This window comes from Coffea eugenioides, chromosome 2 (assembly GCF_003713205.1).
Source record: "Coffea eugenioides isolate CCC68of chromosome 2, Ceug_1.0, whole genome shotgun sequence".
In the NCBI taxonomy this organism is placed as follows: domain Eukaryota; kingdom Viridiplantae; phylum Streptophyta; class Magnoliopsida; order Gentianales; family Rubiaceae; genus Coffea; species Coffea eugenioides.
The window spans coordinates 31,372,596-31,388,303 of record NC_040036.1 but is presented as its reverse complement, the minus strand read 5'-3'; the positions used below and the strand labels follow the sequence as shown (position 1 = coordinate 31,388,303).

Below are 15,708 nucleotides of genomic sequence, written 5' to 3'. Positions count from 1 at the left end.
TTAGATGAACTTGGGCTAACTCCACCTTGTCTACTCAATAACTTCATCACGTTATTCATTTGGGCACTCAACATATTGAGAGTGTCCATTTCGATCATACCTGCGTGACGTCTCGTATTACCTCTTTCATTGGCCCATTGGTAGTTATTTGTTGCCATTTCTTCTATCAAATTATGAGCCTCTTGGGGTGATTTACCCATTAAAGCTCCACCTGCAGCTGCATCGATCATAGTTTTAGTAGAAAAAACTAAACCATTATAGAAGGTTTGTATGATTAACCATTCCGGCAGTCCATGATGTGGACATTTCCGAAGCAAATCTCTAAATCTTTCCCATGCCTCATATAATGATTCACCTTCCAATTGGCTAAAACTAGTGATATCCATTCTAAACTTAGCAGTCTTACCTGGTGGAAAATACTTATTTAAGAATGCTCTTGATAGTTCATCACATCCAGTGAAAGTATTAGGAGCATGAGAGTGTAGCCAAAGTTTGGCCTTATCTCTCAATGAAAATGGGAACAATCTTAGCCTTATAGCATCATCACTAACTCCATTCATTTTAATTGTATCACAAATTTCCAAGAATGTAGCTAAGTGTGTATTAGGATCTTCTACTGCATTACCTCCAAATTGAGATTGTTGAACCATTTGGATAAGTGATGGTTTAATCTCAAAATTGTTAGCATTTACCGTAGGCCTTACTATGCTTGTTTGAGATCCTTGTGTTCCCGGTAGAGTATAATCTCGTAGAACTCGCCTATTTGGGTCATTTTCGGCCATCTCTTCCTCAAATGGTAGATCTATTGAGATTTCCTCTATAGGTTGCCAAATCTCTTGTTCCTCTTGCTGTGGTGGATGCCTCCTTTGTCTACGTAGTGTCCTCTCAATTTCTGGATCGAAAGGTGTAACTTCCCGAGACGCCCGGTGCATACACTACAAACAGAAATAAGAGATATTATGCAATTTCAATTGTCAAAAACTGATTACAATATAAGATTAAATATAATCTAAAAAAAATAAAGCTGTCTAAATTAATAAAGATGATTAGGCTCTAATATTGCCGCTCCCCGGCAACGGCGCCAAAAACTTGACGGGGTTTTTTTATATCAATGCAAGTTTAATTCCGAATTTACACCCGTTGGACTGCAAGTATACAGGTCGCAATTGTAGTACAAGATGTGTATCGGGTCGATCCCACGAGGAGCAATTAAAACAATTATTAGATACTAATTTACTCTATTATTTAGACTTACAATTAATTTGAGCAGAAATTTCAGAATGTAATTCAACTACAAAAATTCTTAACTAGATAAATGCAATTTCACAAAAGGAATAGAATTCACTAAATATTAAGATCTAGGGATGTAGATTCCACTTATAACACAAAAGATCTAAAATGAATTAATTCAACACTTGTTACTGCTCTTGTTTAACCAAGGATTCATTTCCAGAAATACCAAAATCACATTCTCATGATAATAATGGGTTAAAACAGATTAGTTTTTCCTAATCTCTTGGTAAATACTAAATCTGTTCTTATTCACACATGAAATGCAGATTTCATCCACTTGAATGTATTTCTATTCTCATGAATATACTACTCAAGCTCTACTTATGTCATTCCATTATTTTTACCATTTCTCAATGAGTAAAAACAACTATAAACCTGCTATTGGTGATCAAGCAACAACAAGTAATCCAACATACACAAGTAGATAAGTTAATACAAGACATAACAAGCATAAATCACAATCACTTCATATCATTTGGCCATAAGCTTCATCTACTTCCTAGATAAAGGAAATTAGCTACTCATGAATGATGAAACACTCATAACTTCATTAATGCAAATCATCATGAATTTACAAATACAAAAAGAGTAAAGAAAGTCTTAGCCAAGATATGGTGAAGCCTTCCAAAAATCTCCTTGTCTTGAACTTAGATGATTACAAGATGAAACCTCAATTGTCCTTTGCAAATACCTAGCTAGAGAGACTATGTTTTTCTGTAAGAAGCTAAGCTACGAATGGATCTCAGATCTCTCCCCATATCTCTGCATAAAAAACACTCAAATGCTCCATTTTTCCAAGTCAAATTCTATCCTTTGATTCCCAAATCTCCACTTTGTTAGCATAGTCAAAAACCAATATTTTTGACTTGAAAATAAGCCACTTTTCTTGCCCTTTTGTCTTCTGAAGCATGTGCACCGAATTCCCTTGCATCTTATAGCTGGAAAGTGGTATGAACACAAGAGAATTGGCTGAGTCAAATTGCAGAATTTCGGCTATAAAACGCGCCTACACAAAACGCGGTTACAAGTCACGTTTTGTGTACTCGCGTATTCACTTTGGCCTTACTTCATCTGCGATTTTCTCTATCATAAAGGCCGAACTAGCTTTTGTGCAAAACACAAAAGTTGTAGCCCTTTGAGTTAGCTTTCCAATGCTTCAAGAATCATCCAAATCGGAGCTTTGTAGCCTGAGATATGATCGAAATACTGAAGAGTGTCAAAACTGACTTGTATTGCATTTCCTCACTTGAACGTTTTTCACTTCATTCTTCTTGTTGCCACTTGAATTTATCACAAAATCTCTATTTTTTACCTCATTTGACATCCTTTGGTGATTGAATCATCATTCCTGCATAAAAATGAAGTTTTTACCATTAAAATCAATAGAAATGCAATATTATCCACTTTTACCAAAAATATATAATTTTACCAAAAACCTCTTTATTTTAATTATAAAACTAAATAATCAACTCAAAATTAACTAATAAAATGCACTTAAAAATACGTAAAATAAACTCTTATCATTTGTAAAAAAATATAATTCCATTACTGTTGACGGCTATTGAAACTTGAAAGAAGCTGCTTGATCTGACTGTAGCACTTTCTTTGTTCTGTCCAACCCATCGCTGCAGGTAAAGCCATGCATTGTTGCCCAGATTTTCTGCTTATGCTAATGGTTAATGATGTGTTTAGTTTTTGCATTCCTTTTTTGTATCATTGTTTATATCACGACATCCTATCTTCTCTCTTACATGATTGTGTTTGGCAGTTGCTTTGGTCAGTTCTTATTTTCTCTTTTACTGCTCTGTTCCTTCGAAGCCTCTTCTTCGTTTTGCTCTTCTTGATACAGATTGGTCAGGTGAGCTTTTTCTTTTACTCAACTATCTCGTCTATAATCCTGTTTATTCCAATATGTGGTTTTTGGTCGGTCATTCGTGGACTAACTCAGCTTTACTTACTTTGTTTATGGGTGTTTTGTATTTTGTCGTTGCATTAAGGTAAGCCTATTTTAAATTTCCTATCTTCTTTGATTCTTTATTCTATCTTTCATTTGTCCATTATTTGTTCTTATTTGTGTTCTCCCTTTTTCCCCTGTTTTCCCTTTACATTTTGCATGCAGCTTTTTTCGCCTGTGGTTGCTGTAAGGAGCTTTCTTTCTTCGTCATCTTTGTCATCTTCTCTTATATATCTGCAGCTTGTATTGGTTCAGGTTAGCTAATCATTCTCTCTTTTTTTTATAGCTTTTTGTTCTACCAGTTTTTTCTTTCTTCACCATCTTCTATTATATACTCTGCAACCTCCTTTTTTTTTTGCTGTAGGTTACACGTTCGTTCTTTTTTCCCTCTTTTTACTTTTTGTTCTGGCAGTTTTTGTTTCTTCGTAAACTCCTGGAAAAGGATATGAGTTTGTCCGAGAATTATTCCACAGGCCTTTTGTATTTTGATGTTGTTTATTTATTAGTTTTCACATACTTCTTTATTTTCCTGTTGCATTCAATATATATATGAATCTCTACATCTGTTTATGTTGTATATCTATTTCTTTCCTGGTTCTATTAGTTGAGTTTTATTGTTCATTGTTGTGCTGGTTCAGGTTATTGTTGTCAACGAATGATGTCTGCTTTATTTTTTTCTTACATACTATTTTTCTATCTTCTGTCTCCTTTTTCCTTTGTCTGTGCTTTTGTAAATTATTTTCTGTTCCTTGTTCCTTGGTTAATTAAGTTAGATGGATAGAAATGCAATACGCCGAAAACGATACGCAGAAATGCCCCAAAGTGAGAAGGCTACGCTTTTACGCCGTCGAAGTGAAGCTAGGGCTGCAAAAAAAAGAAAGGAATCATCGCGTTCTTTTGTTCATAGTGTTCCACTTGGTTATGTAGAAATAGGTGTATTTTTTAATGATCTTTGTTCACGTGGAGACAGTAACATTCAGGATAGTGGAAATGACAATGTTACACTTAATGAAATGCTACGACATAGCTCGCTTGGTTTTGCTGATGATCAAGGTGTTCTGATTAGAGAGGGATTGGACTACATGGCCAGCAGTGGATCTGCTGCCACTAATGTTTCCAGTCCTGCTCCTTCTTCTGTTGTTCCCATTGAATCAAGTCCATTTCTTATTATTCCTGAAGGTATATCCAGCCTGATTTTTCGCCACACATCAGCCATGTCTTTGTCACTCTATTGTTATACTAGTATCTTCCCCTATTTTTAGTTAGGCATCCCATCCTGATACAAGTCCAGCCTTTAATTTATGTACATTATAGAAACTTCACTCATTGGTGAGCTAGGGAGTGGAAGAGGTAGGAAAAAAACATGTGCGGTCATGCAAAGAGAAGAACAATGTGGATCTTCTCATCATTATCCTGCAGTACAATCTTCTAGGAAAAGGTACATGAATTCCATATCCACAAAACCATCTCATGTTTCAAAAAACACTGCTATTCTTTCTGCCAAGAATAAGCAAGTCTTCAATCTTCAGAGAGATAAATTAGATAATGTTTTCCAAGTTATGAAAAAGTCAAATTCTGATGTTGAAACATGTATCAGCTCTGAATCTTTAAGTTGTTCTTTGAGAAACTCTATTCCTTCCTCTGTTACATTGGATCCTCAGATAAGAAATACACTCTGACAAGCAAAAAGAAGCATGCTTTCCAATTTCCAATCTTTGGTCTACTATTCAACCTTCTAGGCAGCAATGCAGGAACACCTTGTCAAGAACATTGACTTGGGGTCCTCGAAACAGTACAATCCTACCTAATGAGATTAACCAAAGGTTTAATATACAGAATGAGAATTCGGATAATGCTTTTCATCATATGAATGAGCCAAATTCTGAAATCAATAATGTTATCAACTACAAATCTTTGGATAATTTTTCAACAAACCTTGCGTCTTCTTCTACTCAAGTTGATTCTGAGCCTAGATGTCTCTCTGAAGGTACAATATTGGTCTTTTAAATTGTCACATTTGCCAATATCTTTTGCTACTTGTCTGATTTCTTCTGATCATGGAAGAAAAAAAACAAAATGCTCTATTCACCATACATGTAAGATACTATGGCAAGATAATCTGCAATGGACATCTTATTAAGATTTACTATTGCAGTTATCCAGCCTTGTGACCAAAATTTAGCTCTGCAGCATCAAGCAAAGGCTGATGTTGCCAAGAGAAGAAAAAGACATAGAAACCCTTCTAATCTTGCTGCTGCTATTACTCCTCCTAGGCCAACACGTAGCCATCTTGTTCGTAGTAGAACCCGCGCAGCAGGTTGCATTTCGTTTATTAGTGACCCTAATACCGTTTAAGTCATTTTTTTACTATTCTCCCCCTCTCGCAGAACTGGACTTTGTTATTCCATCAGCTATATTGACCCATCTGCAGAGGCAAATGGTACAGGTGCTAAGACATATTTTTCAAGGATTGATCATATTCCTGATGCACCTTTGCTCCTTCCTGATGCTCCTGACTGTCAATATTGTGGGGCTAAGAGGTTCTATTTAGAACCTCCTACTTTTTGTTGTTCCAAAGGGGAAATCTTTATTGTCGCTCCTCGCATGCCTTATGCTCTCAAGCGTCTTTTCACAAGAAACGATGAAGAGAGTGAGCATTTTAGAAAATTAGCTTGAACCTATAATAATAACTTGGCTTTCACAGCTTTTGCTGCAAAATATGATTCAAAATTAACAAAGAATACAAAGGGCATTTATACTTTTCATGTTCAATGCCAAGTTTACCATTTTCTCAATAGCTTATCACAATCAGCTGATAGGTCTTCTGGAATTTAGCTATATATTTTTGATACTGATGAGCAGCTCAAAAGAAAAGTAGCTAGCTGTGACAAGTTGCGTGAGAGCACTTTGAGGTTGATGATGGATATCCTTTCTAAGAATCCTTATGCTAGATTTTTCAAGGATCTCAGAGATGTGCCAAATATTAACAACTTCAACATTGCTCTTAACTGCTACCCTGGTCTAGACCAACATGTATATAATCTCCCTTCTACTTTCCAGGTTGCTGCAACATGGACTGAAAGTGATGATGAATCTCTTGATAAACAGGCACATATTTTGGTCTATAGTCATTCAAATACAAGTCAAAGGATCCAGCATTACTACGGTTGTTATGACCCTTTACAATACCCTTTATTATTTGCTCGATGTGAATCTGAATGGCATCATGGAATTAAATGAGTCTATAAGAGAAAGAGAGGTGATGATTTATGTGAGGATGAAATTAATATTGATCCATCTTCTATTGAACGCTCCACTGATTTGATTGATTTGGAAAGAAGAGGCAAGTGCACATGCTGTCTGTCCAAATTTGTGAATATTATTTACAATAAATGCATTTCTTCATTGATATACTATTTCTTTCCTTTTTATAGTTGCTGACCGTGGCAAGAAAGAAGAATACACTGTCTCAGCTAGAGAATATTACTGTTATAGATTTTAGATTAGAGATAATGATGAATCCATATTGTTGCACACACTTAGATTATTACAGCAATTTTCTGTTGATGGGTATGTAAAGATTGAAACTTCTAGGCTGGATTTTCAATGAAAAAGACAGAATGATATTCGGACTGAAAGTCTTGAAGGCATGATGGATAGTCTTTCAGTAGGCTAGACTGAAGGTTCAAAAGTTGGTCATAAAGTGATATTACTAGCTTCGTTCATAGGCGGACCATGAGATATGAGGTGTCGATATCTTGATGCCACGGCCTTGGTTCAAAAGTATGGAAAACCTGATATTTTTCTTACGATGACATGTAATCCGATGTGGAAAGAAATTCAAGACAATCTACAATTTACAGAAAAACCTCAAGATAGGCCAAATCTTTTGTCTAGAGTGTTCAGAGCAAAATTTGAAATGCTTAAATCTAAATTTTTAGTTAAGAAAATCTTTGGAGAAGTAGCTGCATGTGTTTATGTTATTGAATTCCAAAAAAAAGGATTTCCTCATACTCATTTGTTATTAATTTTGAAACTACGGTTCAAGTTGTTGAATCCTCAATCTTATGATTGGATAGTATCTGCCGAACTGCCTAACCCTCATTAGTATCCCCATCTATACTCTCTTGTTCTTAAACACATGATTCATGTTCCATGTGGAGTTATGGATCAACTAGCCCATGTATGAGGAATGGTTCATGCAAGAATCATTATCCAAAAAATTTCTGTGAACAAACAGTTCATGCTGAGGATAATTATCCATGTTATAGGAGGAGAGATGATGGTAGAAAGGTAAAGGTGCGTAGATATGAACTTGACAATAGATGGGTTATTCCATATTGTCCTTATCTATTGGCCCTTTTTGATTGCCATATGAATGTGAAAATTTGTTCTACTTTGAAGCTGGTGAAATATTTATACAAATATATTTTCAAAGGACATGATTAAGGCTGTAAACAAGTCGAGTCAAGTCGAGTTTTGACCTAATCGAATCGAGTCCTGACTTAATTTTATTGAATTCGAGCTCGAGCTCGAGCTCGACGAGCTGATAATTTAAAGCTCGAGTTTGAGCTCGACTTGATTAAGCTCGAGTTTGAGCTCGACTTGATTAAGCTCGAGCTCCAAAAAAATAAAAAATAATTATTTTATTTTTAAAAAAATAAATAAAATAATATTTTTTTTCTTAATAAATAAAATAATATTAAGGATATATATATGTAATTTTACTATTAAAATAAAAAAATAAAAAATATATATATACTTAAAATAAAAAAATAAAAAATATATATATACTCAAACTCCCGAGCAATATTTTGAACTCGATTTCGAGCTCGAGTCGAGATTAACTCGATTCGTTTGCAGTTCTAGACATGATCTTGTTAGTTTTAAGATTGTCACTGGAGAAAACTCTGCTGATGTTGATGAAATAAAAGAATTCTAGTAGGGAAGATGGATTTCACCCCCTGAAGCATTTTGACGAATCTATGAATTCCGACTAAATGAGATGACCCCAGCAATTTATTCTCTTCAAGCTCATCTCCCTAGTCAGCAGCTTATCACTTTCAGCAAAAATTTAAATCTTTTAGAATTGATGAGAAAGATTGATTTTTCAAAGACCATGCTAACCGAATTCTTTGAAATGAACAAAGCAAACTCAAAAGCTGAAAATTTGAAGTGCTTTTATAGAGAGTTTCCTGAGCATTTTGTTTGGTCTACTAAATTTAAAATTTGGACTGAGAGAAAATGTAAAAAAGGTTATTCGAAGACTGGTAACTGTTAGTTCTAAGGAAGGAGAAAGGTATTACCTTAGACTGCTGCTAAATCATGTCCAAGCACCTATGTCATTTGATGATCTTTTAACTGTTAATGGTCAGAAAATGAATTGCTTCAGGGAAGCTGCTTTGAACCTTGGTCTATTAGACTCTGATACATATATAGAAGATACTCTTGAAGAAGCAGCAGTTTTTCAGATGCCATCATCGTTGAGACTATTATTTGCTACTGTTCTTGTTCATTGTTCACCCACTAATCCTAGATTACTCTAGGACAAATTTGAACAACAGTTATGCAGTGATTATCAAAGATCACAGGAACTTTATCACTATTCTTCTACTAAAATCAGAAGTAAAGTTTTCAAAGATATCAGCAGATTGCTTGAGTAGATGAGTAAAAATATTGATGATTACCATTTAGTTCCAGATACCCTTAGAGCTGCACATCATGAACAGATAACAAAAGAAATTGACAGTGAAAGGAATATTGAGGTATTACCAAAAGATTTGCTTTTGCTTTTTAAATTGAATGCTCAGCAACGACATGCTTATGATTTAATTCTGCATGCAATTTCTTCTTCTGCTGGCCAAAGTTTCTTTATCGATGGTCCGGGTGGAACTGGTAAGACCTTTCTCTATAGGTCGCTTTTAGCTACTTTAAGATCTCAAGGGCATGTTGCTATTGCAGTGGCAACATCCGGTGTCGCAGCATCTATTCTTCCAGGCGGAAGAACAACGCATTCTACTGCTAGATTTGTCAACAAATAAAACCTGCCAGCTCAGTAAGCAAGGTAGTGTTGCAAGACTACTTTTTGAATCAAAACTAATCTTGTGGGATGAAGCATCAATGGCCAAAAGAGAAACTATTGAGGCCTTTGAGAATTTGGTAAAAGACATAATGGAATCTGAGCTGCCATTTGGAGAAAAGGTCATCGTTTTTTAGGGAGATTTTCGACAAACTTTACCTGTGATTGAGCAAGCTTCAAAACAAACTCTCATAGAAGCTAGCCTTCCTAATTCACCTCTATGGAAAAAATTTCATATGTTGAAACTGACAGAAAATATGCGGGCCATTTTGGACCCAGCATTCTCAGAGTTTCTTTTGAAGGTGGGTGAAGGAAGAGAGCCTGTTGATCCACAGGGCCAAATAACCTTATCGAATGACATGGTCATTCCATATTATGAAAAAGAAGAATCTATAAACAGGTTATAAAATTGTTATTCAACTATGCTTCTTTTTACTACTTCTTCTCTTTCTAAATTTGCCCTTTATATGTATCTTGACTTACCTTTCTTATATCCAGGTTGATAAAATCCATATTTCCAGATTTATTGGTTTATTCAAATGATCCTTATACTATGATCAATAGGTGCATTCTTATTCCAAAAAACAGTTCAGTTGACAAGCTAAATGATATCATGATAAAAAGGTTTCCTGGAAATCTTCATGTTTATGTTAGCTCTGATAAAACTATTGATCAGCGCCATCAAGGAGATTATGAAGATTTTCTCAATTCACATAACCCAAAAGGTCTTCCTCCTAACAAGTTGTTGCTTAAAGAAAATTGTCCCCTCATTCTTTTAAGAAATCTGAACCCTGTAGAAGGATTGTATAATGGTACACGTCTCATCTGTAGAGAGCTCAGACACAATCTGTGCTGAAATAGCTTTTGGCCAACACCAAGGAAAAAGAATCTTTTTGCCTAAAATTCCTCTTCAAACATCTGATAGTGAAAAAAATGGCCTCCCATTTATAAGAACACAATTTGCTGTTCGACTTTGCTTTGCCTTAACAATTAACAAATCTCAAGGACAAACTCTTGATTATGTGGGGATTTACCTTCGTGAGCCGGTTTTCTCTCGTGGACAGTTGTACGTAGCTTTATCTAGAGCTAAAGCATCAGCTGCAATTAAAATTCTTATTGTGCCTGAAACTTTTGGAGACATTAAATTTAATTGCAAGACTAGAAATGTTGTGTTTCAAGAAATATTTCAACTAACTCAGCACTGATGTTATTAAGCTTTAGGTATACTATACAGATTTATTCATTCATTGTTCTTTGACTGATATGGTACTTTCCGGCCATAATAACTTTCTTCTTTTTCAAGAATAGTTGTTCCTGTATATATCAATGCTTCTGATATCTTTCTTCTTTTCTATCCATGAAAATGCAGAATGGAAAAGTTGCTGACAATAAAAAAAATTATGCCTGAAATGCAAAGCTGGACATGTAAAATCACAGTTCAAGAAAAACAACAAGTTACTCAATTAATGTCCACCCCGACAAAAAAACAAAAGTTCACATTTGTTAATACTGAGGTACACGGCCAAAAATATCTATATTAGACATATGCATATTTAAATTTTATAGAAAATAAACATGAATGACATGAAGTTATGTTATAATACAATAGGGATCAAAAGTTGAAGGCATTATTTTCAATAATGACATCCCTAGAATGAGCTCAATCCTCCAAGTTTATAAGAAATACAAGATATCCAATGCTGAAGTGAGTCCGATCTTGCCGAAATATCAGACTGCTGAAATAAATCATCAATGGACAATCACTAGCAGAACTGTTATTGAAGAGATTGTTGATGATGAAGACATGATGCCTGTCAAGTTCAACTTCACAAAGTTTAGAGATTTAGCACAGTACATGGATAATAAGGCTAAATAAGTTGGTATATCTCATTACTTGGTCTATATAAATAGCAGGTATATCTCTACATGAAATATTTGACATATTTTTCCTTTTTGTAGATGTCCTCGGAATAGTTATTGAAGCATTGGAGAAAAAGACAATTACCACAATCTACAGAGAGTCTATTGTTCAAAAGTTTGTCCTTGTAAATGAGGAGTAAGATATCCAATTCTTATCTTATATATAATGATCAGTAGTTATAATTTCTCCTATTAGATATATCTTATTAACTACTGATTATTTATTTCATAGTAGATCGCAGACTGTTGTACTTTCTATGTGGGATGATTTCATCAAAAAAAAAAAGGCGAACAGATAATTTCTGCCATGAACAACTATCCTGTTATTATTGCTCGAAGGATAAAAGTCAACAACTACAATGGGAACTTAGAATTCAATGCCTAACCATCATCTGATACATTTATATATAACTCTCTCTAACAAATGGTCCTAAATGAATAAGTATTCTCTGTAGGTGTTTCTCTGTCCATATGGTTTGATTCTGCAATCCTCGTTGATCCTCCTGTTCAAGAAGCAAGGGAACTAAAGAATTGGTTTTGATTTATTTCTTCCCCCTCATTATCATTCTCAGCAGTTCATGATTGATGCTATATAATTCGTTCTTTACATCTTTAACCTTATTTTATTATAGGGCATTGAGAAATAGCAAGCAGTTGACAGTTATTCTGGAATAGAAAAGTTATACTAGATACAACCCAGAAATTTCATTGAAACCAGACCAAAAATCCATCTTAATTTGCAATGTTAATCCTTCCCACAAGGTATAAACATCTTCGCTAATAGCTTATTTCACAGTATGTTTAGTTATCAAACAATATATTCATACTTTTTACTTTTGATTTTGAGAGTACATGGGTCAAAGTTCACTTTCCAACAGATATTTCAGAAATACTGGTATATGAGCTGCAAAAAATGTTATCGAGGTACTGCAGCAGCACATGGAGTCATTTTTAGCTGTAATACTTGTAAAGAAAAACATCCTGCTGAGCCAAGGTCCTTCACTGAAACCTTTTTTTTTTTTGTAGAAAAGCTATAAAGTTTACTATCATCATCATTTTTTACACATGCTAAGCTTTTATTTGCAAACATTTTTCTAGGTGTCGCTTTGATATGGATTTACGAGATCATACTGGAGTCATCACATTTTGTAGAAAAGCTATAAAGTTTACTATCATCATCATTTTTTACACATGCTAAGCTTTTATTTGCAAACATTTTTCTAGGTGTCGCTTTGATATGGATTTACGAGATCATACTGGAGTCATCACAGCTTCTATCTTTGGAGAACAAGCTGAACAACTACTAACGTTCAATGCTCTTGAAATAATGGAACACTTTAAGGGCTAATTGCTTAGAATATGGACGAAAAAAAGATTAATCGGACATCCATGGCTCTGACAGACCCACGGTACGAATCTATGGGTGCCAGTCAAACCTTCTGACGCTGCTGACAGCCCGGCAGCGGAAAAAACTTTTTTTTTAAAATAAAATTGTCGGCTGCCGGGCTGCAAGGCCCGGTAGCCGACAACTTCTGCACAAAGCTAGCTGCCGGGCTGAGAGTGCTCGGCAACCAGTCCACTTTTTGAAGAAAAAAAAAGTCCCAACGTTGAATTTGAAGTTTCCAAAACCAGAGAATTTGGACAAAAAAAAAGGCTGCTTGAATTTAGGCTTGCTTTAGCGTCTCGTTTAGCATTCCGTGTGGAGACTTCACTTTTCTGCGCATAATGCAAGGAAGCCAACTCTACCATGTGAAGATGCAAGAAGGCCAACGCTACCATGTGGAGATGCAATTAATCTTGTATATTCGAGTACTGGAAAGTGGAAAGTTCGATTAATCTTTTTTTCATCCATATTCTAAGCAACTAGCCTGTCTATAGTGGAAAGTTCATTTTACTGCGCATAATAAGAAGAAGCAATGCAAGGAGGTCAACTGTAATATGTGGAGACGCACAAAGAAGTATATTGGGGCACTGGAGAAAGCGGATTATGCATGGATAAAAAATGTTATATATTTTAAAATCATAATAAAAGCCCTCTTAAAAATTTATTCATCATCTAATGTCCAATACTTATATTTGGTAAATTAAAATAGTTAATTAAATATTCTATTATAATATAAGTAACTATATGTCATTGAGTCGAACGAATAATAATTTATTTTTTCTTTTTTTGGCATTTCAACTAGTTGTCTATCAAGTTTCAATTGAAATAAAGATTTTATAATTATTTAAATTATTCAATAAAATAATCAATTTAAGATGAACATAAATATAAATACATTAAATTGTATTATTGAAATATTTGATTTCATATGAATGAAAGACAAGAAGAAATGGCAAGAAATTTTTTAAAAATTCATGTGAGTTCTTTATAGTGGTAATCACCTTTATTTGTTATTATAATCATAATACCTGATCATAACCGATTGAAACTCATATCCTAATACTATTTACAACTAAAGTTACTATATACTCCAATTAAAATTTTCTTTTTTTCACTAAATTTTCTTTTATATATGATGTATGTGTTATCATTTGTTGATAATTAATATAACGAAAAGATGCTATTTAGGCTAATATGTCTTGACAATGTGGATTACTTTAAGGATTTTAATGAGAATTAGACCACATTTTTTATGGATTCAATCTAATTCACATTTTATGTCATTTGAAATATAATTATTTAAAACATAAGGGACCAAAAAATACGAAGTAAAACTTTTGACTAATTCTGACTTGTTTTGACCGTTATATATTATAGTTTTGTATTAGTTGTCCTAAATTTGGCTAAAATAAAAAATTTGCTATCATAATTATTTAGGTCAAAATATCACGGATTAGTTTAACTGATAGACCAAACGTTGGGGGGACCAAAATTGCACATGTTCCTTTATCTTAATCATATTTGATATCCCAACCCTTTCTTTTATATTTACACCTCAATTATTTGAAATATGAAACTCAATTAAAAAATAAAATCTACCACAATATTTGACATGTGCAAAATTCACTAAATAATGTTGAAAATTTCACTCATTTTCCAATACAACAATTTCACCTTTTTTATTAAAAACTTATGTCGCTTGACGTACTAAATCCGACAGTCTTTTAAGTTAATTAAATGACATTTCAAAATTCGAATAGCAGAAATAGACGAAAACAGTTTTGTTAAATCAATAATTACTTCTATAAGATGTTAAACTAAACAAAGGCCGTTTTAAACAAAAAATCTCATTCATTTTACAATAAGATGCAATTCTCAAATTGTTGAAAAATTATTTGTTAAAATTGTTATGTAATTTTTAATGTACAATATAAATTTATAAATATAAATTTATTATGCAATATAAAAACAAAATAGTCATATACAATGTCTATCATAATTATCCCGAAATGAACTTTCCACCGTAAACGTAACCTATTGCTTCTGCTTCTGCTTAAATGCATTCTTCTTTAACCCCCATTGCTTAAATGCTTCTATCTTGATTAGAGTCGGAATGTTTGACTGACACTTTTTAAAAAAAAAAATTGAACTGGCTGCCGGGCTCTCTCAGCCCGACAGCCAGCTTTTTGCAGAAGTTGTCAGCTACCGGGCCTTGTCAGCCCGGCAGCCGACAACTTTATAAAAAAAAAAAAAAAAATTCCGCTGCGGGGATGTCAGAGCTGAAAAAAAAATTTGACTGACAAGCCCAGCACCCATAGATTTGCACCAGACTAATGTCAGAGCAATAGATGTCCGAATTTTCTTTTTTTCAACCATATTCTGAGTAATTAGCCCACTTTAAGCAGGTCCATGTTCAACTGCCAGCAAATTATTAAGAAGACAATTGTTATTACAATGCTACATTATTCGTTTATACTAAATCATAAACTGGAACCATATTCTCTGTTTTCTAAAAACTTTTTTTAAATGCTTTCTGATTCACAGAACATTGAACTTCCACTTGAAACTGTCCACAAAAAACTTAAATCAAAGTGGTTCTTGGCACACATTAAGCCAGTACAAACTCAAGTTGCAGATACAAAGCAGCGATATACAATCATTTATTATTCTGAGATTGTCGATGCTGCTACTCAAGTTTCCTCTGTCAATGAATCAATCGTTCCCTTTCTATCAGTTCATGATCAGGATGACCCTTCACAGATCACAACTTCAGGTATATGAATGTACTTATTGCACATAAATAAATTTTTTTTCTTACTCTAAATTAATGTCATGGTTCTCCAGGCACTGTAACTATTGAAGAAAACAATCCAACTTCAAAGGTTCGTCTTTCATTGAATCAAAAGTTTGATCAGGCTAAAGAACCAGAAAAGAATACCTCTCAACTTGAAGGGACTAGCCGCAGCAAGAAGCCAAAACTGAACTAAGTTTTCATGTTCCACAGTTTGTTTTGAAACTTATGATTGCTACTTTGGACCTAAACTGCTCCTCTATGCTTTTTGTTCAGTGATTTATGAT

At 34.1% G+C, this 15,708-nt stretch overlaps 1 non-coding gene across 1 annotated transcript; it reads left to right on the top strand.

Annotated features, from left to right (window-relative positions):
* Nucleotides 1-288: 288 nt before the first annotated feature.
* On the top strand, nt 289-395 carry LOC113764333. The gene has a single exon (XR_003467603.1). It is a non-coding gene; the product is annotated as a small nucleolar RNA R71 (small nucleolar RNA).
* The last annotated feature ends 15,313 nt before the right edge of the window (nt 396-15,708 follow it).